This window comes from Pocillopora verrucosa, chromosome 7, assembly GCF_036669915.1.
Source record: "Pocillopora verrucosa isolate sample1 chromosome 7, ASM3666991v2, whole genome shotgun sequence".
NCBI lineage: Eukaryota > Metazoa > Cnidaria > Anthozoa > Scleractinia > Pocilloporidae > Pocillopora > Pocillopora verrucosa.
Genome location: NC_089318.1, coordinates 137,114 through 147,893, shown reverse-complemented (window position 1 = coordinate 147,893; position 10,780 = coordinate 137,114). Strand labels below are relative to the sequence as shown.

Below are 10,780 nucleotides of genomic sequence, written 5' to 3'. Positions count from 1 at the left end.
GTGCATGTTGGCGAATATTTAAATTTGCCACACATAGACGAGGTGATCATTCTTCGGTTTATATTGCAGAGATTCTAATTCCGTTTAAAAGAAGCACCGTTTACCTAAAACGCCAGCTGTATTGTGTTTTCAGTTGCCTTTGGTAAATTTCAGACGAAAAATTTCTTACCACTCTCTACTAGAACTGTAACGGAAAATTAAGGAAAAAATAGTCGAATTAAACCTGAAATGTCGTGATTGCCATTAAAGCTTTTGCTTCCGGGTAGTTTACTTCCGGGTTCCACCATTTTGAAATCTTCTTTCCGAGAGGTCCTAGGGATGAGTTTGTGTAATCAAAATGGCGGCTTGTTTTGCATCGTAATAAATTTATTCCTAAAATGTTCCAGTGAAGTATGGAAGGTCTACTTGCATACAATAATGGTTCATCGTCTGAAGAGAGCGATGAGTCCCCGAACAAGAAACTAAAGGTTACGGAATCTGATAACATCATAATTTACGCGGGGAGCAATAGAAATACCGAGGATGGAAAGTTAGAGTCTCGTCTCAAGCCTGGAGAGCAATAAAGATTGTTTTCAAATAACCTAACTGAATCAAAGCAGATTGTAAATACCTGTAATTCATCCGAGAGTACTCAAAATGATTTTTGTGGACCCTTAATTGATGATAAACACAAAACCTCTCCACGTGGTTATTTCCGGACAAGCACTGAGAAAAATGCGAAATCTCCAGCATTGTTCAGTTCAGGTAACCAGAAAACGATGTCATCTTAGATAAGTTCAGGACCAAACGTCAAACCATACGTGTCTAAGAGACAAAGAGAGAAATTGGCTCAAGCAACATCCTCATCTCTTATGGCGAATCAGCCGTTATAAGACGCTGATTTAACCTTGAGAAATTGCTCATTGAAAGGAGTAAATCATCACCCAGATAAAGCTGAATTTCCAAACCGCAAGGACACAGATGAAGTATGCAGACCATCAAAGAAGTTACATTTAAATTTTAAAGGTCACACCCAGGGTGTTAACTGCATCCGATGGAATGTTACAGAGAGTAATAATCATTTGTTGTTGTCTGCATCGATGGATCACACAGTTTGTGTTTGGGACACAAGGCAAGGTGGAGCTTATATGCAAAGTTTGACATGTCATGCTGAAGCAGTCAAAGATGCCAAATGGAGTCACTGTGGGTCACAAGTGTTGAGTTGTGGTTATGACAAAACTGCAAGACTGTTTGATGTGGAAACAGGTATTTGAAACATTTATTGCAGTGTATAAACAAAAGTTGTGAACTGATGTTCAACTTTGCTCTGCATTGTGAAAACATTAAGCAAGAGACTAGTGATAAGGCGAGGGAAACATAACTAGGTGGAGAGTGTTATCTTGTATACTCAGGTGTGGTGCAGCACATTGAAGTGTGTGTGTGTGTGATTGAGAGTGGGTGGGTGGGGGAATTTCATCCAGTATATTAACCCTTTACACCCTAACATCAGTATGTATATTCTCCATACTGTTCTCTATATGTTTCCTAAGATGCTCACAAGGAGAGTTTGGTTAGCAATGTAGAACTTCTTTAGTTGGTGATCATTTCATTTATTCTCATGACCTTAATGTTTGATTCAGGAGAGATAAAATAAGGAGAAATTTGACATAAATTATTTGTTGAAATTTGGTTCATGCTAGAAGTTTTTTCTTGTTTTCATGTTTTCAAATTTTGGTGAATGTTTAGAAGAAAGAAGATTTAGCAATTAAACTTTGGATCTAAGTTCAACTTGCTTGCATAGAAGATGTGTTGGAAAATTTCAGTGTTAAAGAAGACTTGCATGGAAGATTCTACACTATGAATCCAGTTGGTCCATGTGATAAATTAGATAGATATGACATTTATTCATGCTTCAGTTGAACTTATAAACTGTGACTTTAGCTTTTTTTTTCTTTATGTTTTGTGTATTCTGCATATTTTTCTCAGGAGTTTTATGCACAATTTTCTTCTCCTTATTTCTATATTTCCAGTGAGTAAAAAGCCATTCATCTGGTCTCGCAATCACATTATCTACATGCAAGTCCTATTCACACCAATTGTGGAGTAAATCTAAGCTTTGGTAAGTTAGAGGGCCAGTGTTAATTTCTTTCTGTGTTCTAGTTGGGAAATAAATTTTAAGTGCAGGCGGCCTACAAAAAATGCAGATGAGTCAGTGAATTCCTAAATTCAACAAAAGAAATTTTGTTGATGTTAAAGTGATACTTTCCTTGTCAATCAAAAACTTATGAACCTTACTCAGAACAGTCAATCTTGGTTGTGATTCATTTGTTACTTAATTAAAATCTTGTATTTCAGAGCTCAGCAAATTACATCTTAAACAAAAGAAGTAAGATCCTTCACTAATCTATTTGTGGGGCTTTTCAAGTTTACCTTGATTGGTTTGAATGTTTGACAAAGTGCAATTATATGTGACCTGGTTGGTTTTTTTGCTGAAAACGCGTTTTTCCCTTTATCAGAGCCAGACACAATCCACTCTACCAGATTAAGTTAAGAATGGCAACTTAATTGTTTTTTAGCACCTTTAATTTATCAAGCCAAAAATCAGTTTATTATTCAACAAGAAGGGCACCTCGAAGGGAAAAAGCACCAAGTTTTAACCCAACTGAATTTTACTATTGAAGTCAGAGCCTATTTCATTTTTGTGACATTGTATTGAATTTGTGCCATTTGATAAAGAGTTTTGACTTTAGTTGAAGAGGAAATTGAAAGCATTCTTCCTGGGATTTGTTCTTCCAGTTTTATTGAGTTAAATTTTTATTGCACTAGCTTAGGATAAAGGTTACAAATAGCTTCACAAATTAGAACAACATTGTCGATTGAGTGTTTAACTTTCAGAGTAATACATGACCTTGACCTCGAGAAACTTCAAATGAATAAAGGGGGTAAGTTTCTAAAGAAACTGTGGTGCTGCGTCGGTGGGAGAGTATAGCAGGTAATTTAGTGTTAACAACTGAGTTGAAAACGTAAATTGGCCACCGTAAAGAGTAAAAAAAGGTGACGTTTCGACCGTTAGCCCTTCGTCAGAGCGATTGACGAAGGGCTTGTTTTGTTTTTTTTTTCTCACGCTGTTGCATCAGTAGATTTTTTTTTATTCCTGGGACAATATTTTCAGATTTCCCGTTTATGAATTCTGGGAGAATGTTCACTTAAAGTTGGAAGGAACTTGTACAATGCACTAAAAGAGGTTCCAAATTTGATTTCAGCTAAATCTTTTTTTTCAGCTGAATGGTCGAGGTCATGATTGTGCCTTTAGTTGGCATAAAACACGATTGTGTCGGCACAGTAATATATGTAAGACGCTGTAATTTAGATATTGCACTAGATAACTCGCTCTACATCACAAGGCAATCACCAGGGTAAAAAAAAATACACTTAAAGGAAAACATGTCAGAATATTGAATCTGTAATTAATCAGGGCAAGTTGGTATTCCATCTGGTGTTGTGTCCAATGTTATGCCCAGTCAACCGTTCGGCAATCACGCTTTTATTTTCGTATTGGCAACCGCACCTGGAAGAGGCATGTAAACCAGGAATCAAACTCGTGGAAACTCTGACAACGATCTACTAATAAAAAAACATAGAAAGTTGTAAGCCTCAGTGAAGCGGTAAATCACAACACATCTGAAAGCCAAGGTTGAGAAAAGACTATTGTTTCGGCACAATAATAAATGTACGACGCTGTAAGTTAGATTTGCATTAGATAACTCGCTCTACATTACAAGACAATCACTCAGTGAACAAAAGCAAATGGCTAATACACCTGAAGGAAAACCTGAAAAAGGAATGCTCTACACATAATAATTTTTTACATTTTGTCAGAATATTGCATCTGTAATTAACCAGGGCAAGTTGGAATTCCATCTGGTGTTATGTCCAATGTTATGCCCAGTCAACCGTAAGGAAACCACGCTTTTATTGTCGTGTTTGCAACCGCACCGGAACCGCTATTTTCTAATTTATTAATACATAACTGAAATTTCTTAGAAAGATAGGAGTTTTGCGCCAAAGGCCATATTTCTTTACCATTAGTGCGTCATCAACCATAATTATAGCCGGAATCGTAAAATTTAGCACTAATGACTGCACCTTTGCTTGATTTTGTTTGTTGATGACATTTTAACGTCACTCAGAAAGGTGGCCTCTTTCCTGGCAGGTCTATCAAATTGACTTCGCTCAGTTCTGTGTTTCCCATTTTCATATATTCCTCTAACTTAGGACAAGTAATAATAATTGGAACCAGGAGTAACACAATTCTCGAATCCTTCTAGACATTATTTCGTGCTTCCAAGTTTAGGCGAATATTCAGAAGAAATAAGATTGAACAATTCAATTTGGAATTTGGCATAGAAGATCTTTTGGGAATTTTCGGTGTTCTAGAAGATTTGCATGAAAGATTCTGCACAATGAATCCAGTTTTGCCCACGCAATAAGTCAGGTGGTTATTCATAGTTCAGTTGAGCTTTCAATCTGTGAATTACGCATTCCTAAGCTTTTCTTCTTTGTTCCTGTTTGTCAAGTTTTGTCTATTCCGCATTACGGTGTTGTTTGTTAAGTCCTTTAATAGACACAGGCAAGTGAGAGGTCTTTCAGTTGACCACCAGTCTCAGAGAGGTAACACGACTGTAAAGACATATATTTCCTTGGAGTTTTATACACAGTTTTCATTACCTAATCTTTTCTATTTCTATTGAGTGCAAAGCCATTCATCTGGTCTCGCGATCACATTATCTACACGCAGGTCTCATTGCGGACCGATTGTGGAGTAAATCTAAGCTTTGGTAAGTTAGAAGGCCAGTGCTAATTTCTTTCTGTGTTCTAGTTGGGAAGTTAATTCCAACTGCTGTTTTCCTACAAAAAATGCAAAGCTTTCCCACGAGTCGGTGAATTCCTAAATTAAACTAAAGAAGTTTTGCCAATGTTAAAGTGATGCTCTCCTCGTCAATCAAAAAGTTACAAACCTTACTCAGAACAGTCAATCTTGGTTGCGATTCGTTCGTTACTTCCTCGTATTTCAGAGCTCAGCAAATTGCATCTTAAACGAAAGAAGGAAGATCCTTCATTATTTTATTTATGGGACTTTTCAAGTTTATCTTGACGTTAGACGAAGTGGCGCAATTATATGCGACCAAGTTGGTTTTTGCTCAAAACAATTTTCAAACTTGATCCTGCATTTTCCCTTTTATCAGAGCCAAACACAATCCACTATACCAGAAGAATGGCAACTTAATTGTTTTCTAGTTAATTAACCTGAAATGAACTTCAGCTAGCAAGCCACTCATTGAATTCAATCACGTTTTAAGCCTGTATGTTTCGGTCCATTTCTTCAGGCACCCCTTAGCTCGTGAAGCAGCATTTTGATCTTCTCAGATGCCTTTTTAATTACTCGTTTGTTTATCTAATTAGAATAATCAAACTTACTGCTCAAGTGATTGTTGAGTCAAGTTCGACTGCTCAGCCAGCATACAGATTGTTCCATCTCTGTCAGCCGGCCTTTTGAAAGGAAATTCTCTAAAACCATGCTACAAATTTACGAATTTTCCAACCTACTTTGTGTGATTGTGCTGGTGATTCTATTTTCCCTGATCAAAATGGAAGGACCATTGCCCGCCAGGGAACCGACGGATAATAATGAACCTCGTGGATCTGTAAGAAGATCAGAGTTGAACAGAAACGGAGAGAGAAGATGGGCCGAAGAGAGTGAAAATCACAGTATTCTACCAAGGAGAAATTATCCCACAGAAAACGATGAACGGTAGCACTGAGAAATGTTTGCTGTTTTATTTTTTTCTCTCGATAGGAATATGGATAGGAACTGAAAACTTTGCCAAATTGAATTATTAATTAAATTAGCATGAAATGAACATTCCTCGCTCATAATTGCTCGTTCTACAACAGTTATCTATTCTGTAGGAAATATTGGTGAAAAAGTTATCTTCATTTTTCTTGAATGGGTCATGAAAAAGGAAAGAATTGAGAGAATGTTGTCAGCGAACATCTGATGCCGAAAGCCTACTTTGTATAATTGAAACAATTCACTTCGCACTCCCTAACCCTGCTTCTCATTGTTGTATGTTCCTTTTTTACCGCGCCATAGGCTTTTTGAAAACATTTCACGCTTAAAGATCTTTAAGTTACTTGATCATTTACGAGATAACCAGGAAAACACAGACAAAGAGAGCCAGTTCTCCAAGTACTAGTTTTTTGGATCGAATTTTATAGAAGTGTAAAGTTTTCTTTTTTCAGAGTGATACGCACTTTACTAAAGTATAGCTATCATTTTATAATCTCTTGTAGCTATAACAGTTAAAGCTTGATTGAGGACAGCGTTTTCTATTATTGTATGCCGGAGTGTTTTAAGTAAAGTTAAAATGGGGGATGGAGTTTGCATACACGGTTATCAAACGCTAATATTCATCGTAATGCTTTGCTTGCTCGTGTCAGATAGTACTTTTATAGGCAAACAGCCTGAGGGTTTCTGTGGAAATTATTGCACGCGTTCGAAGTAGCTTTATTTGTCTGACGGGGATGAAAGAATATTCTTCTTTCTCTCTTTAGTAAGGGAAACCCCCATCTGGCTTTTTTAAGTCTTGTATTTTAATTCTGGATGGCCCAACAAAAATTCTGTTATTAACAACCAATTACTGACAATTAATTATCCCAGTCGTTTTGGAAAATTCATGAAACGAAAGAAACAGCAGGGATTTTATTGATGTGGGCTTGGATTTAATGAAGCTTTCAATTTTACAGACTGATTAGAATTTATCTTTATTAAGTTAGTGGTAACAAAACGTATAATCTTTATATCTTTTGTGGTCAATTAGTTCAACCGTTTGGTTTTGAACAATTAAATTTGATGTATCGTAGACATTCAATTCCAGCAACAGATTTAATCGTATATTTGATTTATTCTGAATGTGTAAAAGTATTTTTTTGTACGTATATGTCGCGTATACTATTCTCAAGGACAAACGCAATCACTGCTTTTTAGTATGTAATTTGAGACCATTCATAAATTGACATAACTTTGAAGCTTCATCGGGCCGATAACAATTTCAGACAAACTGAGACACGAAAAAACTACTAGCCGCTTTATTTTACTTCTAAGATAAAGCTTCTCAGAACCACACAAGCATAAAATTACTATCAGATCTATCACACTTTGTTATTTGTTCATCATTGAATTGTTTTGCTAGCTATCTCTTTGCATTTTCAATTACGACATTTATAAATATACAGCAAAAAAATAGCCTCAATCATCGCAAGTGTGAATTTGGATGTCATCTCTCTTCTCAAAACGTGTTTTCCGACTTCAAAAGGACTTCGCTCCAAGGACCTGCAAAGAAAAAAGGAAAACTTCGGATGAATTTCACATGACATCTGTAATCCTGTCATTAAGCGAAAAAACTCTTTTTACAAACCGATACTAAAATACCGGATTATCCACTGTAAAAGCCACCGTGACTACTAATTAGCTAAAGCGGAATCTTCAAGTATCTCTTTCCAGGTGTTATCAAAACGATGTAAACAAATTGAGTGTGTGAGAAATCTTTGTCTTCGCGCATCAGTTGCCGCACGAACTGTGCTATTTTATCCACCGTGGCATTCGGTGAGTAATGAGGTTACTGACACGCGTAATGTGCTCTTGCAAATTTTACGTGACCTTAAATACCAATACAGAAAATTATCGGTTCACACTTGCATGTTCGTCTTGGAAGAAACAGTGTCCCTTACAAACGAAAGTTGATTTCATTCGATCGCTTTTTGGCATTCAAAGGTTACGTATTTCCGAGTGGACTCTGTTAACAAAAAAGCTTTTGTCGCACGCCATTGTCAGCGTGTTTCCTGTGCACGGTTAAGTTAAGAAATAACAAAAAATCAGCGATATTATTACCGGGTTGGTGCGATAATCGAAAGTTTAAACAGCACGTAACAACGAGATGTCGACCACCATGGTCAAATTTCAATGAATTTCATTTTCACCAAGTAGAAAATTGGTTTTAGTTACGATAATGTTTCGGTTTTTGCGTGGCATGCTTCATTGCGCAAATATTTTCTTCCCAAGACCAATGTATTGTACTCAAGCGTTTATATGGCAGCCGAAACAAAGAAGTCTCGGCTAATCGTAATACAACACGTGAAAACATTCGTAAATTGACATAACTTTGAAGCTTCATTGGGCCGATAACAATTTCAGACAAACTGAGACACGAAAAAACTACTAGCCGCTTTATTTTACTTCTAAGATAAAGCTTCTCAGAACCATACAAGCATAAAAATACTATCAGACCTATCACACTTTGTTATTTGTTCATCATTGAATTGTTTTGCTATCTATCTCTTTCCGTTTTCAGTTACATCTTTTATATATACAGCAAAAAAAATAGCCTCATCCATCGCAAGTGTGAATTTGGATATTATCTCTCCTCTCAAAACGTGTTTTCCGACTTCAAAAGGACTTCGCTGTGGACCTGCACAGGAAAAATGAAAATGAACAGGAAAACTAACGAAAGAAGAACTAAAAAAAGCTTTCCACCATAGCGGGAAGAGAAAAGTAACGAGCCTAAACGACAAAAGCGACCTAAAAACGCTGATAAATTACCAACTTCTCGTCACGACTTCGCACAGCAGGGCCGAGTGGCATGAAACAAAGTCTGGAAAGCCTATCTAACTGATTCAGAAAGAGGTGCTAAAATAGCTTACCCTGGTTACTTAGCCCTGGCGTTCATCATTTTCTGTGGGATGCCGATTTCTGTTTGTTGGGACGCTAGTTTTCGAAGCCATAAATTCTAACTCATTGCATTTGCCTGGCGATCTGTAGCAGCCGCATACAAGAAAGCAGCTATTGTTGACGTCCTTGACATCCAAACCTATAGATTCCACTTCCTTAGATTCAAGCTTAGCTCTTCGGTACACAGATAAATCAGCTCTGATATACACCATGAGTCTTCCTCCGCTTTTCTTTCGGTCTCTGCGTACGAGCCTAAAGCCAGGTTGGGCGAGTAGTGTTGTAGAGGTCGTAGAGTCAATTTTAGATTCGGCGATGAATAAAATGTCAAACATTCCCTTTCCGAGCATCTCTTTCACTTCATCGATTTTGTTGGTGATGCTGTTGATATTCAAGTAGGCTAATTTTAGATTAAACTTGTGGTATCCACTAACATTAGCCATGTACCAGATAACGAGTCCGTGTCCGATTCATGCTAATTTCATTTCCATTTACTATGCTTGGTGCGGTGTCCGAAATACAGGGTCCAGGGGCGTCCATAAAATCCTCAGCTCTCAGTAGCGGCAACAAATACAAAGAGCAGATCCAGTCGATTTCAGGATCTTGAACAGCATTCTGTATAAAATATGGCCGCATGTTTTCGCTGCGTACTCAGCAAAAAGTTTATTTCAGGATTCAGTCTAGTGATTTCGAAAGATTCTGTAGGTCCACGGAGGTAGGTAAGTTCAAAATGCTTTGGATGGGTATATTTCCGCGTCAGGAAAAAAACGGAAAATTCAACAAAAGCCATCTTTTGTGTCCTACAAAAAATTCTTTCCAAAGAATACTCTGAGAGCAGTCCCTCCGTTAGCCTTGCTAGCATGGGCACTGTGTTTTTAGTTTTTTAGAAGGGAACTTTACCATAGTCATAACTTGTTTGATCTCTAAGGTGGACTATTTTCAATAAAGGGGGTAAGTTTCTAAAGAAACTGTCGTGCTGCGTCAGTGGGAGAGTATAAAAGGGCAATTAAGTATTATTTAGATTGCATCTGCTCCAGTTCCCACTTTCAAAAGCAACGAAATGGCGTCGAAGAGAAACACGATACTATTTAACATCGTACATTTGACACATTTAGTCACCGCCTCTAGTCTTGAATTAAGTGCAGTGGTTAATTATGTTTTATCAGAGTAAGTACGTAACTCAAAATACAGAAGATATCTTGCTTATCTAACATTAAGTATATAATTTGGAATTGCTTCGTTTTTTTTTCGTAAAACATAATTTTAAGGAAAAGTAGCATAATTCTCAAAAACAAGCATAACTCAGGGTAAAAAATAAAGCATTGCCAGTAGCATGATAAGCTATCTTCGCATGAACAATCTTTCATTTAAACAAGCTTAAGGCGACACTACAAACGACACATATCTTGAAAATTACTCTGCCTACAGGTGTCGAACTAGCCTGACCAGGAAGATCATGCTATCAGATACACTGCGAGAAAATAAAGAACTCCAAGCGTCATTCTTCAGGATACAGATTGCAAGTGCATAGACTACGAGCAGTTCCTCGTTTTCGGCGAAGTATCACGCTAGATTTGGACAGATGGTTATTTTGTGCTGTAAAAGAACCTGTATATATTTGTTCTTGATTCGTGCATTATATGTACTCTACTCTGTGCAGTTGGATAAAAATAAAAATTATAGATATGACATTGAAGCTTCATCAGGCTGATAACAATTTTAGACAAACTGAGACAGAAAATACTATCAGCCCCTTTCTTTTATTTTTAGGATAAAGCTTCTTAGAACCATACAAACATAACAATACTGATACACTACCCCTGTCTATCTATTTCTTCTGAAAATGATCCAACTATCCTCTTTATTGACAACCAAAAAAACTCTGTTGTCGTAAACATGCCTTTCCGGCCTAAAAGTACTATAAACAATTAGTTCCCTCAATTCGTTCGTCTTCGTGGACCGGCACAGGAAAAAATGTACAGAAAGTCGAGGAATTTGCTGTAAACGTTTAACGAG

At 37.1% G+C, this 10,780-nt stretch overlaps 1 pseudogene; it reads left to right on the top strand.

The window, feature by feature from the left end:
* The first annotated feature begins 355 nt into the window (after window positions 1-355).
* Window positions 356-10,409, top strand: LOC136282426 (uncharacterized; annotated as a pseudogene).
* The last annotated feature ends 371 nt before the right edge of the window (window positions 10,410-10,780 follow it).